At 42.8% G+C, this 16,257-nt stretch overlaps 1 protein-coding gene across 7 annotated transcripts in view; it reads left to right on the plus strand.

The window, feature by feature from the left end:
* amotl1 (angiomotin like 1) overlaps positions 1–16,257 on the plus strand; it is a 237,087-nt gene that overhangs the window by 172,044 nt on the left and 48,786 nt on the right. The gene's annotated exons all lie outside the window — the stretch shown is intronic.

Raw genomic sequence — 16,257 nt, forward strand, 5'->3', positions numbered from 1 at the left:
TCCACCTGAGTGGCAACCTTCAAAGATCTATGTACATAGACCCCAAGATCCCTCTGTTCCTCCACCTGACCAAGAACCCTACCATTAACCCTGTATTCCGCATTCTTATTTGTTCTTCCAAAATGGACAACTTCACACTTGGCAGGGTTGAACTCCATCTGCCACTCCTCAGCCCAGCTCTGCATCATATCTAAGTCCCTCTGCAGCCGACAACAGCCCTCCTCACTGTCCACAACTCCACCTATCTTTGTATCATCTGCAAATTTACTGACCCACCCTTCGACTCCCTCATCTAAGTCATTAATAAAAATTACAAACAGCAGAGGACCCAGAACTGATCCCTGCGGAACTCCACTTGTAACTGGACTCCATGCTGAATATTTACCATCTACCACCACTCTCTGACTTCGACCGGTTAGCCAGTTTTCTATCCAATTGGCCAAATTTCCCTCTATCCCATGCCTCCTGACTTTCCGCATAAGCCTACCATGGGGAACCTTATCAAATGCCTTACTAAAATCCATGTACACTACATCCACTGCTCTACCCTCATCCACATGCTTGGTCACCTCCTCGAAGAATTCAATAAGACTTGTAAGGCAAGACCTACCCTTCACAAATCCGTGCTGGCTGTCCCTAATCAAGCAGTGCCGTTCCAGATACTCGTAAATCCTATCCCTCAGTACCCTTTCCATTACTTTGCCTACCACAGAAGTAAGACTAACTGGCCTGTAATTCCCGGGGTTATCCCTATTCCCTTTTTTGAACAGGGGCACAACATTCGCTACTCTCCAGTCCCCTGGTACCACCCCCGTTGCCAGTGAAGACGAGAAGATCATTGCCAACGGTACTGCAATTTCCTCTCTTGCTTCCCACATAATCCTAGGATATATCCCGTCAGGCCCGGGGGACTTGTCTATCCTCAAGTTGTTCAAAATGTCCAACACATCTTCCTTCCTAACAGATATCTCTTCTAGCTTATCAGTCCGTTTCACACTCTCCTCTTCAACAATACAGTCCCTCTCGTTCGTAAATACTGAAGAGAAGTACTTGTTCAAGACCTCTCCTATCTCTTCCGACTCAATACACAGTCTCCCACCACTGTCCTTGATCGGACCTACCCTCGTTCTCGTCATTCTCAGGTTTCTCACATACGCATAGAATGCCTTGGGGTTATCCTTGATCCTATCCGCCAGGGATTTTTCATGCCCTCTCTTAGCTCTCCTAATCCCTTTCTTCAGGTCCCTTCTGGCTATCCTGTATCCCTCCACTGCTCTGTCTGAACCTTGTTTCCTCAACCTTATGTAAGCCTCCTTCTTCCTCTTTACTAGACATTCAACCTCCCTCGTCAACCAAGGCTCCCTCACACGACCATTTCTTTCCTGCCTGATCGGTACATACATATCAAGGACACGTCGTATCTGCTCCTTGAAAAAGTCCCACATTTCCACCACATCCTTCCCTGACAGCCTATGCTCCCAACGTATGCTCCTCAAATCCTGTCTTACAGCATCGTAATTTCCCTTCCCCCAATTGTAAAAACTTCCTTGTTGTGTGCACCTATCCCTCTCCATAACCAAGGTGAAAGTGACAGAATTGTGGTCGCCATCACCAAAATGTTCACCCACTAACAAGCCCACCACTTGTCCCGGTTCGTTACCGAGTACCAAATCCAATATGGCCTCCCCTCTGGTTGGACAATCTACATACTGCGTTAGAAAAGCTTCCTGGACACACTGCACAAACACCGCCCCATCCAATCTACTTGATCTAAAGAGCTTCCAATCAATATTTGGGAAGTTGAAGTCGCCCATGACTACGACCCTGTGGCTTCTGCACCTTTCCAAAATCTGTTTCCCAATCTGTTTCTCCACATCTTTGCTGCTATTGGGGGGCCTATAATAAACACCCAACAAGGTGACTGCACCTTTCCTATTTCTGACTTCAGCCCATACTACCTCCAGAGGCAGATCTCCCTCAAACTTCCTTTCTGCAGCCGTTATACCATTTCTAATTAGCAATGCCACCCCCCCTCCTTTTTTACCACCCTCCCTAATCTTACTGAAACATCTGTAACCAGGAACCTCCAACAGCCATTCCTGTCCCTCATCTATCCATGTTTCCGTGATGGCTACAACATCGTAGTCCCAGGTACCGATCCACGCCTTAAGTTCACCCACCTTATTTCTGATACTCCTTGCATTGAAGTATACGCACTTGAGCCCATCTCTGTGTCCGCAAGTAGTCCCTGTCAGTGCTACCTTCTCCACAGCCTCCCTACAGTCTTGGACATCCTGACACACAGCTAGCTTACTTGCTGGACTACAAGTCCGGATCCCATCCCCCTGCCAAATTAGTTTAAACCCCCCCGAAGAGTGCTAGCAAACCTACCCCCCAGGATATTGGTGCCCTTCTGGTTCAGGTGCAACCCGTCCTGTTTATACAGGTCCCACCTTCCCCAGAATGCAGTCCAATTGTCCAAATATCTGAAGCCCTCCCTCCTACACCATCCTTGCAGCCACGTGTTCAACTGCACTCTCTCCCTATTCTTTGCCTCTCTGTCACGTGGCACCGGCAACAACCCAGAGATGACGACTCTGTCTGTCCTAGCTTTTAGCTTCCAGCCCAACTCCTTGAGCTCTTGAATGACCTCCCCGCCCCTCTTCCTACCTATGTCGTTGGTGCCAATGTGTACCACGACTTCTGGCTGCACACCCTCCCCCTTAAGGATTCTGAAGACACGGTCCGAGACATCTCGGACCCTAGCACCCGGGAGGCAACAAACCATCCGAGAGTCTCGCCCATGTCCACAGAACCGCCTGTCCGTCCCTCTAACTAGAGAGTCCCCTATAACTAGCGCTCTCTTCTTCTCCCCCTTTCCCTTCTGAATCTCAGAGCCACAGACCCCTTCACTGCAGCTTACACCTGCAAGGCTGTCCCCCCCAACAGTTTCCAAAGCTGCATACTTATTTTTTAGGGGAACGACTACAGGGGAACCCTGCACTGCCTGTTTCTTCCCCTTCCCACCTCTAACTGTTACCCAGCTACCTCTGTTCTCTGGCGTAACTATGTCCCTGTAGCTTCTATCGATCACCCTCTCAGCCTCTCTAATAATCCTCAGCTCATCCAGTTCCAGTTCCAGTTCCCTAACTCGTTCGGTGAGGATCAGGATCTGACTGCATTTCCTGCACACGAAGTCGGCAGGAGTATCGGTGGTCACCCCTACCTCAAACATCCTGCAGGAGGAACATTCCACCGCCTGTGCTGCCATGACTGTACACTGTCTCCAAAAACAAGAACACTGAGTCAATAACCTGTGGACTTTAAAGTTAGGTTAGAGGAGGAGGGTGGGAGGGAGGCCCTACGAAAGTAGGACCTGGGGTCTAGAACACACCCACTCAAATACTAATCACTTACCTTCCCGCCCAGCTATGCGCTCCAACCTCACTGATCAAGATCCTGTCACTATATCACCAATTTTGGTGTCGTCGGCAAACCTATTAACCATACCTCCTATGTTTATATCCAAATCATTTAAATAAATGACAAGACCAATATTGGCTTTTCCTAACATAATTGCAGACTAGTATTTCCTCCAATAAGATTAATTGTGTTTGTTAGCTCTCTGAACTTGACATGGTTGGGATATATGAAAGTAATGCCATTAATTCTCTCTCACCTCTGGATTTGTCAGTTATGCAGGCAGTGTAATAAGTGCTGCGAAAAGTTTGTAATGTCACCTTTAGGCGCCATCCGAGATACCGGGTACCTAGGTACATATATTTTGTGTAGTTACAGAATTGAAATTGTAAAAAAAACAGACTAGCGTTGATATACAGAGTTTTAAAAGCCTAGAATGAGAATCAATTGTCTCTAAAGTACTCAGGTTATAGTCCTTTTCCAGTGAGTCCATGCCTGCTGAACATGAGGCCTCGCTGCCTTCATGTGTTGGCCCCCAACCAGGACTTGTCCTCTCGGCCGGCCTGGGCTCACTCTTCTCCCACTCTGGGCTCCGGCCACAACTTGGCTTCCAGCTCGGCCTGCACTCACTCTGCTTCCACTCCGACTGCGACACCTTCCGAGACTCGACCTGCACACACTCTGCTGCTTCTCTGGGCTCCAGCTGTGACTTACTTCCGAGCCTCTGCCAGCGCTGCAGCCGTATCTTGCTCCTGTGCCTTGGCCTGCGCTCATTTTGCTGCTGCACCAGCCACAACTGAGTTCAGGGATTCAGCCTGCACTCTCTCTGCTCCCACTCTGGCCGCAACAAGGGCTCCGTCTCTCCAGTCACAACTCATCTCGTGTGCCAGGCTGGTCTTGGACTCAGTTCTGCATTCCCTCCATGTAGGGTACTTTTAAAAGTTGTGGGGACAGAGGGAATACTGCAGCAAGGGCGACAAAGAAGGAAAAAGGAAAAGGGAGCTGGCGAGCAGAAGATCTCCAGCTAGATCTCTGTCCTCCAGAAGATCTCTGTCGCCACCTTAAAGGGAAATTCCATCAGTAAATAAAGGATATTTGTAAATAAAGGATATTTCAAGATACTATTGAATTGAAATTTTGAGTGCTTGAAATTGTAAACAGGCTACTTGGTGTAGCATCACTAATTTAAAATATTTGAAGTCTTTTTGCTGACATGTTCTAATTGATGTCAAACATGACACTTTAAACAATGAAAGAATTCACCTTGATAGCAAAAGTAGTGTCAGTTTTTTAATGAGTAGCTATGCAGCTAATGTTTTGGTTCTTTTAACTATCAAAAACTAATTTATTGCAAGTGTGAAAATATAGATGGATACCAATAGTTTGAATGCAATGATTGTGTACTTTTGATCACCATCTATATTGTAATCATCAACTGCATGGCTACTAATAGAAATAGGATGTCAAATTGCTTTATAATATCTGAAACAGCAATAGTTTACTTGCAAATGTCGTTAACATTAAAAAAGTGAGGTCTACTGATCTACCTGAGGATAACTGTTCCTTCTTTCTTGATTGTCAGATAGGAATGTTAGTCTGAAGGAAAGATTGTATTTCAAGTTTTTAATAATACCATTATTTTTAGATGTCTGCTTTGCATGGTGAATATGGTGTCATGATTATTAACTTGATAACGAGTCATTCTTGAATCCTTGTAACATAATTTTTCTGAGTAGATTTCAAAACCATTATCCAGATTTGGGTTAGTTATATAGCAGTTCTTACTGCAGACAAAGTAAATGGAGTTAATGGTAAACTTTGGAAGGTTATCCTCATTTAATGCCCTCGTTTTCTGCTAACCCAAAAATAGAGTAATCAAACACTTAGAAGATAGAGGGTGGTGGTGGAGGGTTACTTTTCAGACTGGAGGCCTGTGACCAGCGGTGTGCCACAAGGATCGATGCTGGGTCCACTGCTTTTCGTCCTTTATATAAATGATTTGGATGTGAACGTAGGAAGTATGGTTAGTAAGTTTGCAGATGACACCAAAATTAGAGGTGTCATGGACAGCAAAGAAGGTTACATTAGAGTACAATGGGATCTTAATCAGATGGACCAATGGGCTGAGGAGTGGCAGATGGCGTTTAATTTAGATAAATGTGCGGAGCTGCATTTTGGAAACGAAATCCGGGCACGACCTATACATTTCATGCTAAGGTCCTGGGGAGCATTGCTGAACAAGGAAACTTTGGAGTGCAGGTTCATAGTTCCGTGACAGTGGAGTCCCAGACAGACAGGGTAGTGAAGAAGATATTTGGTATGCTTGCATTTATTGGTCAGAGGATTGAGTATAGGATTTGGGAGTTCATGTTGTGGCTGTAAGGACATTGGTTAGGCCACATTTGGAATACAGTGTGTAATTCTGTTCTCCCTACTATAGGAAGAATGTTGTGAAACTTGAAAGGGTTCAGAAAAGATTTACAAGAATGTTGCCATGGCTGGCATGATTTGGAGATGCTGGTGTTGGACTAGGGTGTACAAAGTTAAAAATCTCACAACACCAGGTTATAGTTCAATAAGTTTAATTGGAAGCAAACTAGCTTTCGGAGCGTCGCTCCTTCACCTGATGAAGGACCGACGCTCCGAAAGCTAGTGTGCTTCCAATTAAACCTGTTGGACTATAACCTGGTGTTGTATGATTTTTAGCCATGGCTGGAGGGATTGAGCCGTAGGGAGAGGCTGAATAGGCTGCGGCTATTTTCCCTGCTGGGTCAGGGGCTGAAAGGTGACGTTATAGAGGTTTACAAAATAATGAGGGACATGGATAGGGCAAATACATGCCCAGGGTGGGGTGAGTTCAAAACTAGAGGGCATATATTTAAGGTGAGAGAGGAAAAATTTATAAGTGACCTAAGGGGCAACTTTTTCATGCAGATGGTGGTGTGTGTATGGAATGAACTATCAGAGAAGGTGGGGGAGACTGGCACAATTACACTTAAAAGGCATCTTGATGGGTATTTGAATAGGAAGGGTTTAGAGGGATATGGGCCAAATGCTGGCATGTGGGATTAGATTAATTTAGGATATCTGGTGGGGATGGACGGGTTGGGCTGAAGGGTCTGTTTCCATACTGTATATCGCTATGACTCTATGAATTAGATCTAGGACACATTTTCCAATGTAATTATGTCAACCAGTTGTCTTGTGAACATTATAATAGAATATTTTTAAAGTTTGTCTCTTTGGATGTAAATTGAAGACTTTTCCACTTTGATCAATTCTCTATCAGGTGTAGGTCGGATCTAGTGAAAGTATACTTCTGTTCATTATAGCAGATGCGGGAGATCAGAGCCAAGAGTTTCAAGCACCACACTCTCGACTCTGATCATTCTATTCTTATAAACGTGGCTTTAATCGCAACATCAAAAGTGCTTCCACCTTTCACTGGTGTGATTGTACAACTTGCTGTAACATTGTGCATAAACTCCATCCATTTGGTTGAGATTAATGCAGATAAATGCGAGGTGCTGCATTTTGGGAAAGCAAATCTTAGCAGGTCTTATACACTTAATGGTAAGTTCCTAGGGAGTGTTGCTGAACAAAGGGACCTTGGAGTGGAGGTTCATAGCTCCTTGAAAATGGAGTCGCAGGTAGATAGGATAGTGAAGAAGGCGTTTGGTATGCTTTCCTTTCTTGGTCAGAGTATTGAGTACAGGAGTTGGGAGGTCATGTTGCAGCTGTACAGGACATTGGTTAGGCCACTGTTGGAATATTGCTTGCAATTCTGGTCTCCTTCCTATCAGAAAGATGTTGTGAAACTTGAAAGGGTTCAGAAAAGATTTACAAGGATGTTGCCAGGGTTGGAGGATTTGAGCTACAGGGAGAGGCTGAACAGGCTGGGGCTGTTTTCCCTGGAACGTCGGAGGCTGAGGGGTGACCTTATAGAGGTTTACAAAATTATGAGGGGCATGGATAGGATAAATCCCCTTTTCCCTGGGGTTGGGGAGTTCAGAACTAGAGGGCATAGGTTTAGGGTGAGAGGGGAAAGATATAAAAGAGACCTAAGCGGCAACTTTTCACGCAGGGGGTGGTATGTGTATGGAATGAGCTGCCAGAGGATGTGGTGGAGGCAAGTACAATTGCAACATGTAAGAGGCATTTGAATGGGTATATGAATAGGAAGGGTTTGGGCCGGGTGCTGGCAGGTGGGACTAGATTGGGTTGTGATATTTGGTCGGCATGGACAGGTTGGACCGAAGGGTCTGTTTCCATGTTGTACATCTCTATGACTCTATAAATACAAATATAGTGCCAAATTGTCCTCGACCTAACAATTAGCAGTTAACAATGCTGTTTTAAATTTAATTTGTGATATGTTGTATAATTGTTGTTCTTCCCAGAAGTTCTACATTGGATTTGATTTTAAATCAGAAATTTTAAAAAGTTATATGATTTGCATTCTACTGCAGTGATGAAATTAAAAGTTGTACTACATTTCCCAAAATACAGTGAAACAGATATGCCAACAATTTATTTATTTTAAAAATTATTAGAGCAAAATCGTGGGCGACACGGTGGCACAGTGGTTAGCACTGCTGCCTCACCGCGCCAGAGACCCGGATTCAATTCCTGCCTCAGGCGACTGACTGTGTGGAGTTTGCACATTCTCCCCGTGTCTGCGTGGGTTTCCTCCCACAGTCCAAAAATGTGCAGGTTTGGTGAATTGGTCGAGCTAAATTGCCCGTAGTGTTAGGTGTAGGTGAATGGGTCTGCGTGGGTTGCACTTTGGCGGGTCGGTGTGGAAGGGCCTGTTTCCACACTGTAAGTAATCTAACCTAATCTAAACAAAAGCGTGTTAAAGATCAGACCTGTTCTTTGACCCTTCAGTCAAGGTATAAACAAAGCAAAATTATATGGCTATGTTAGCTTGTGAGAAATGTTAAAGATATTTATTGCCAGCAGTTCTAATGAATCGCAAGCATCCTTTAGTCCTCTCAAAATTAATATGCTTGCCTTTTATTATTTCCTCTGTTATTTTAAAATATCCTTAAGGAACCAGAACCATTTAGTTACAGTTGAGGGAGAAATGTTCAATTGTAAATGGTTATGTTCTATCTTCAGTGATTTCTCGTCTTGTTGTTTCAAAACCGTAGCCCGTTTTGGAAAGCCTATTTTGTCCCGTCCAGTCAGGGAGACATCTGCCAGGAGTCAGAGAGAGGTTGGTGTTTAGTGGAGGAAGGAAGAAACTGCAGAAATTGTTGGTAAGGAAAGGAAAATGACATTAGCGGATTAGCTTCTGAAAAGAATCAATATTAAATTTAAATCTGAGAAAGAGATCTGAGATGCATTAAAATGATTATTAACTGGTTAAATTCTTGCCATTTTATGCATTTGGATAGAAATACATTAGTTTTGACCTCTCCCATCTGTAGGAGGTACATCTAGGGTAGTGGCCATTATTGTGTAGGGATATCCGTTCTTTATGATTAAAAAGATTGTCACTAACTTACTCTTTTTGGCTTGTGTCAATTTAAATACTGTGGTGTCTATGATATTAATAGATTAATATGATATTACATGTCTGTTGTGGCATGATATTTCATGGAGGGGATGATATGCCAACCTAAATACAAAAGGTATTGTTACGACATGACTGCATCAACAAACAAATGAATAGGAATGGAGTAGAACTCTTGAAATCCAAAAGGTAGCCAGTAAAAATCAAAACGTGTCCTTTTGATTATAAAAACATGGCCCTTGAGGAAATCTCAACAGCAACCCTTGTAGTGGGATCAGAATTATTTCTATGTGCTAATGATTATGGTACACAATTAGCTTGGTATGGTGACCACAAGCTGAATAAAGTATTTATGAATTAATGAAAATAGATCCTTAATGTAACAGCAGGACCTTTTTTATATTCTGACATTTATAGCTCATGCCTTCGTTTCTCTGCTGCTGAAAATATTGGCTCCCTATAATATAAACAGAAAATTCTGGAAATGCTCAGCAGATTTGGCAGCATCATTGGAAAGAGAAATAGGTATAATGTTTCATAGCCATGACCTTTCATCAGAACTGAAAATAGTTAGAATTGTAACAAGTTTTAAGATGTGTCGAGGCAGGGAAAAGGTTTGGTTGGGACTGGGATTAGGAGTGTGTGGTGATATAAAAGAATAAAATATGGGGAAGTTAAGTGAAAAAGAGGTAGGAAAAAGGGATGATATCTTTTGCCTTCCTGATTAAAAGAACAAGTAAACAAAAATCTGCCTACAGGAGATGCAGTGGATATAGCAGAACCCCATTGTCAACACCTGATATACGGAAAAAATAATTCAATCTGAAGTTATGATTTAAAAATTATTCAACTCGGTGTTGTCTGCAAAGGTCCAAATGAAAAGATGAAGTCCTGTTCTATGAGCTAATGTCGAGTTTATTGAGTATAAGTAACTCTTTTTGAGTATTGAGTACTTCTCTTCAGTATTTACGAACGAGAGGGACCGTATTGTTGAAGAGGAGAGTGTGAAACGGACTGATAAGCTAGAAGAGATACCTGTTAGGAAGGAAGATGTGTTGGACATTTTGAACAACTTGAGGATAGACAAGTCCCCCGGGCCTGACGGGATATATCCTAGGATTATGTGGGAAGCAAGAGAGGAAATTGCAGTACCGTTGGCAATGATCTTCTCGTCTTCACTGGCAACTGGGGTGGTACCAGGGGACTGGAGAGTAGCGAATGTTGTGCCCCTGTTCAAAAAAGGGAATAGGGATAACCCCGGGAATTACAGGCCAGTTAGTCTTACTTCTGTGGCAGGCAAAGTAATGGAAAGGGTACTGAGGGATAGGATTTACGAGTATCTGGAAAGACACTGCTTGATTAGGGACAGCCAGCACGGATTTGTGAAGGGTAGGTCTTGCCTTACAAGTCTTATTGAATTCTTCGAGGAGGTGACCAAGCATGTGGATGAGGGTAGAGCAGTGGATGTAGTGTACATGGATTTTAGTAAGGCATTTGATAAGGTTCCCCATGGTAGGCTTATGCGGAAAGTCAGGAGGCATGGGATAGAGGGAAATTTGGCCAATTGGATAGAAAACTGGCTAACCGGTAGAAGTCAGAGAGTGGTGGTAGATGGTAAATATTCAGCATGGAGTCCAGTTACAAGTGGAGTTCCGCAGGGATCAGTTCTGGGTCCTCTGCTGTTTGTAATTTTTATTAATGACTTAGAGGAGGGAGTCGAAGGGTGGGTCAGTAAATTTGCAGATGATACAAAGATAGGTGGAGTTGTGGACAGTGAGGAGGGCTGTTGTCGGCTGCAGAGGGACTTAGATAGGATGCAGAGCTGGGCTGAGGAGTGGCAGATGGAGTTCAACCCTGCCAAGTGTGAGGTTGTCCATTTTGGAAGAACAAATAAGAATGCGGAATACAGGGTTAATGGTAGGGTTCTTGGTCAGGTGGAGGAACAGAGGGATCTTGGGGTCTATGTACATAGATCTTTGAAGGTTGCCACTCAGGTGGATAGAGTTTGTAAGAAGGCCTATGGAGTATTATCGTTCATTAGCAGAGGGATTGAATTCAAGAGTCGTGAGGTGATGTTGCAGCTGTACAGGACTTTGGTTAGGCCACATTTGGAGTACTGTGTGCAGTTCTGGTCGCCTCACTTTAGGAAAGATGTGGAAGCTTTGGAGAGGGTGCAGAGAAGATTTACCAGGATGTTGCCTGGAATGGAGAGTAGGTCGTACGAGGATAGGTTGAGAGTTCTCGGCCTTTTCTCGTTGGAACGGCGAAGGATGAGGGGTGACTTGATAGAGGTTTATAAGATGATCAGCGGAATAGATAGAGTAGACAGTCAGAAACTTTTTCCCCGGGTACAACAGAGTGTTACAAGGGGACATAAATTTAAGGTGAAGGGTGGAAGGTATAGGGGAGATGTCAGGGGTGGGTTCTTTACCCAGAGAGTGGTGGGGGCATGGAATGCGCTGCCCGAGGGAGTGGTAGAGTCAGATTCATTGGCGACCTTTAAGCGGCATTTGGATAGGTACATGGATGGGTGCTTAATCTAGGATAGAAGTTCGGCACAACATCGTGGGCCGAAGGGCCTGTTCTGTGCTGTATTGTTCTATGTTCTAAGAGGACGAGGTAAGAGTGAAAGTAAGATGAAGAATCAATAGCTCAGTATCATTGTTAACAAACTTCTCATCCTCCTATAAAGAGACATTCAGTGTTGAGATGGCATACCAGGGATTGATAGTCATAAGTCCAAATTTTATCACAAAGTATGTCAATTTCAGAAATGTGAATGCTAGCTTTCTGACAGTGCTTATCGATTGGCAAATGGAGTCTGTTTAGCAGAAGCATTGCTATGGAGCTTGCAGCAGTTAGATGATAACAGTTAACTGTCAAGAGTGTGGTGCTGGAAAGCACAGCAGGCCAGGCAGCATCTGAGGAGCAGGAGAATCAAGCTGAAGGGCTTATGCCCGAAACATCAATTCTCTTGCTCCTTGATGCTGTCTGATCTGCTGTGCTTTTCCAGCACCACACTCTTGACTCTGATCTCCACCATCTCAGTCCTCACTTTCTCCTAGTTGGTAATAATTAACTGCCAACCTTTGATTAAATTTAGAACAGGTGGGTTGACTCTCATTAGTGATAACATTACTTTGAGAACTGGTCAAAAGAATGATCGTCATCTGTACCTTTTTAGTTAAAACTGACATATGTACTTTCTGTCTGCAAAGAACAGTGTTCCATGTATTAATAAATGTAGTTTCTAGTACAATGCAAATACTCCGCATTTGTAAGCCAACCATGATCTTAACTTGGTTGTCAGTATAATTCTTCACACACACACACACACAGTTATTTAGCAAATGTTGTCCAATTATGGAATCAGGTCTAATATTAGATACTGCTTTGAGTTTTGCAAGTGCAGACTGGTCAGATACAATCATATCTTGATTATTACAAACAGCTGAATGTTTATGTTGTTTGATATAATCCATCAGGACATGTGATTAGCTTCCCTACAGTGTGGAAAGAGGCCCTTCGGCCCAACAAGTCCACACTGACCCGCCGAAGAGTAACCCACCCAGACCCATTTCCAGATTAACACACCTAACCTATAGGCAATTTAGAATGGCCAATTCACCCGGCCTGCACATCTTTGGACTGTAGGAGGAAACCAGAGCACCCGGAGGAAAACCACGCAGACACTAGGAGAATGTGCAAACTCCACACAGACAGTCGCCCGAGGCTGGAATCGAACCTGGGACCCAGGTGCTGTAAGGCAGCAGTTCTAACCACTGTGCCACCGTGCCGCCCCAACATGTTGTAACTATATAATTCATCTACCACATTCTCAGTGGATGAATCCTCAAGAGTGCACCTAGCTGATCTCGCTCTGGCATGTTGTGGGATTCCAAATGACTTCTCTGATTTTCACATACAATGTGAAAGTCTGGCAGTGTTCGACCTTCCATTACTAGTTTATGTTACAATGTTGGAACATGATTATTGATACTTTAATTCCAGTCCTCAGAAAGTCCCTGAATTTCCATCTTGTTTCCGTAAGGGATAACTTAAGTGATGGAAATAAAGTTAGCTTGCCTGTACTCATTAGGTTGACTTCCAAATAGCAAAAGTTTGTTTTGCTACAAAAATAGTTTTTTTAAGTTAGAACATATTACGAGTTATGAAACATTTTTCTCATCTAATGAAGTTTGGATCAGCAGTCATTCAGGGTCCCTTTATCAGGTGAAGAATATTGATGTGTGTTCAATTTTTGTTGATCTACTTTAGCCTAAAATCCTGAATATTTCTGCTTTAAAACAATCTTGATATTTCTTGCAAACAAATATTTTTCACAAACTATCCACCCAGAACAATTCATATACCAGAATTAAGTATTAAAGTCATAACCATAAAATATTGGAGCAGAAGTATTCAGCCTATCGAATCTATTTCATTATTCAATGAGATTGTAACCAATCTAATGTTGAAATTTACTTTCCTGCCTTTTCCCCATAACCCTTGATTCCTATACTGATTATAAATGTGTATTTCAACCCTGAATTGTACTTAATGACTAAGACTGGATAGCCCTCTCAGGTGAAGAATTCCACACATTATTGACCCTCAGAAAAAAAAAGTCCTCCTGAACTCTGTCTTAATTAGGCTACACCTTACTCTGAGATTATGCCGTCTGGTCCTAAATTCTCCTGTATGTAGAAATAACCTGTCTGTATCAATGCTGTCAAGCCCCTTAGAATCTTATCTTCAATAAGATCTCCTCTCATTCTTCTAAACTCCAATGACTACATGCACAACCTACTTAACCTCTCCTCCATAAGAAAATACCTCCATACCTGGGATCAACTCTACCTGGGAACCTTCTTAGGACTGCATCTATTCTAGATTAGATTACATTACAGCGTGGAAACAATCCCTTCGGCCCAACAAGTCCACACCGCCCCGCCGAAGCGCAACCCACCTATGCCCCTACATTTACCCCTTACCTAACACTACGGGCAATTTAGCATGGCCAATTCACCTGACCTGCACATCTTTGGACTGTGGGAGGAAACCGGAGCACCCGGAGGAAACCCATGCAGATACGGGAGAACGTACAAACTCCACACAGTCAGTCGCCTGAGGCGGGAATTGAACCTGAGTCTCGGGCGCTGTGAGGCAGCAGTGCTAACTGCTGTGCCACTGTGCTGCCCATCTATTATATCTTTCCTTAGGGGTTAAAAATAGTTCACAGTATTCTATGGGTTGTCTGACTTGCGAGGCTTAATAGTTTTAGCGAGGCTTAGTATTTTTATACTCCATTCGTTTCTAAATAAAGGTCAACAATCCATTTTCCTACCTTCTTACCAGCTAAATTTGGATGCTTGCTTTTTCTGATTTATGTTGTCTTGCGAGACCTCAGGGCAAACTAGATATGCATATCAGTAAACATGACAGGAGATTTGAATAACCATCCTTAACAAACATGACTATATCAATACAATGCTTGCCATTCTAATAATCAGTCTAAATTCATAGCCATTGGACTTGTTTCTCAGTGTGACCAGATAGCCTTGCTTAAAACCACACTAAAGAAAATGCCAGCTGGACCTGCATAAGGCTAATATACTGCCAGGTGATATACTGTACTTGAAGTATTCATACTCACAACTTACTGCACCAGTATATGTATGGACTGCCCAAGATATTCAAAAATGGCATTCCTTTCCAACCCATCTTATTCTATGACTGATTCTGCACAAATGAGATGGCCTACTGGTTGGATGAATTGTTACAACTTGTTTCAAGCAAGACTTGCATATCAATAGCAATACAGTGCCCATGTGATAATTTGATATTGATGGTCTATACAACAATGTACCACTGAAGGAAAGCATAAACATTTTCACTGAGGTGCTGTATCATAGCGACTATATTCCCCACAATGGTGTGAATGATATTCATTGAACTTATGAATTCAGCAACTTGTGCAGTTGATTTGATCCTTCCCCTTCGGCTTCCTACCATCAAGCAAATTATGTATCTATCTTGCCAGTTCCCCCTGGATTCCATGCAATCTAATCTTCCAGAGCAGCCTACGATGTGGAACCTTATCAAAGGCCTTACTGAAATCTATATAGACTAAATCTACCACCCTACCTTCGTCAACCTTTCTGGTCACTTCATGAAAGAACTCTAACAAATTTGTGAGGCATGATCTCACATGCACAAAACCATGCTGACTCTTCCTAATCAAACCCTGTCTTTCCAAATCCATATACATTGTATCCCTCAAAATCTTCTCAAGTAACTTATTTATCACAGATGTTAGGCCTACTGGTCTATAGTTCCCAGGATTTTCTTCGCAGCCTTTCTTGAATAAGGGCACAACATTCGCTACCCTCCCATTTTCTGGGACCTTGCCTGGGCTATCGATGATGTCAAAATATCAGCCAGGGCCCCCACAATTTCTTCTCTAGCCTCTTCAGTCTTTTGGGATATATATGGTTAAGGCCAGGAGATTTATCCACCTTTTATACATTCCAATATGTGCAACACCTGCGATATGTACTGTCCCCAAGATATCGCCACTAATGTCCCCAGGTTCCCAAGTCTTCACGTCTTTCTCCACAGTAAATACACAGGAGAAATAGTCATTGAGGACCTCATGTTCACTTTGGTCTTTCAGGAGTCCTATCCTCTCTCTAGTTATTCTTTTTCCATTAATATATTTAAAGAACTTGTTTGGATTCACTCTAATTTTCTCAGTTAATGCTACTTGTCAGACAATGGCTACCTGGTGAATCTACCTGATTTTAAAAAATAGCTTGAGAATTAACTGTAAGTCATCATGTAATGGGTGCATTCTTCATTGAGCTCTACTGCCAATTAGAGTTTGCTTGTTTACCAATCAGCAATCTTCATATGCATAAATGTTGTTAACCTTTACATTGGTGTTCCTTGCATATTGTCCTGATGAGTGCAATGTGAAAAACTTCCAAAAAAACTTTATATTTTCAAGAATATTCATATTCTGATTCCTTTCTTCCAAAAGAATATTTTTGAATAACAAACAAAATAGTTGTGCGTTAACTTATCCAAACTATATCTATTGTCTTAGAACATAGATCAGTACAGCACCGTACAGGGTCTTCTGCTGTTGATGTTGTGTTGACCTTTTATCCTACTTTCTTCAGTATTTTTTTCCTCCTCTTAAAGCAAATCCTGCACCACATCTGTGAACTTACTAAGGACTTTTGCCCCATCGGTGGAAATGGCAAACATCAACTCCTACAGAAACAAATTAATCACGTTTGAGACATCCAATAATT

The sequence above is a fragment of the Chiloscyllium punctatum genome, chromosome 9 (genome assembly GCF_047496795.1).
Source record: "Chiloscyllium punctatum isolate Juve2018m chromosome 9, sChiPun1.3, whole genome shotgun sequence".
Taxonomy (NCBI): Eukaryota; Metazoa; Chordata; class Chondrichthyes; order Orectolobiformes; family Hemiscylliidae; genus Chiloscyllium; species Chiloscyllium punctatum.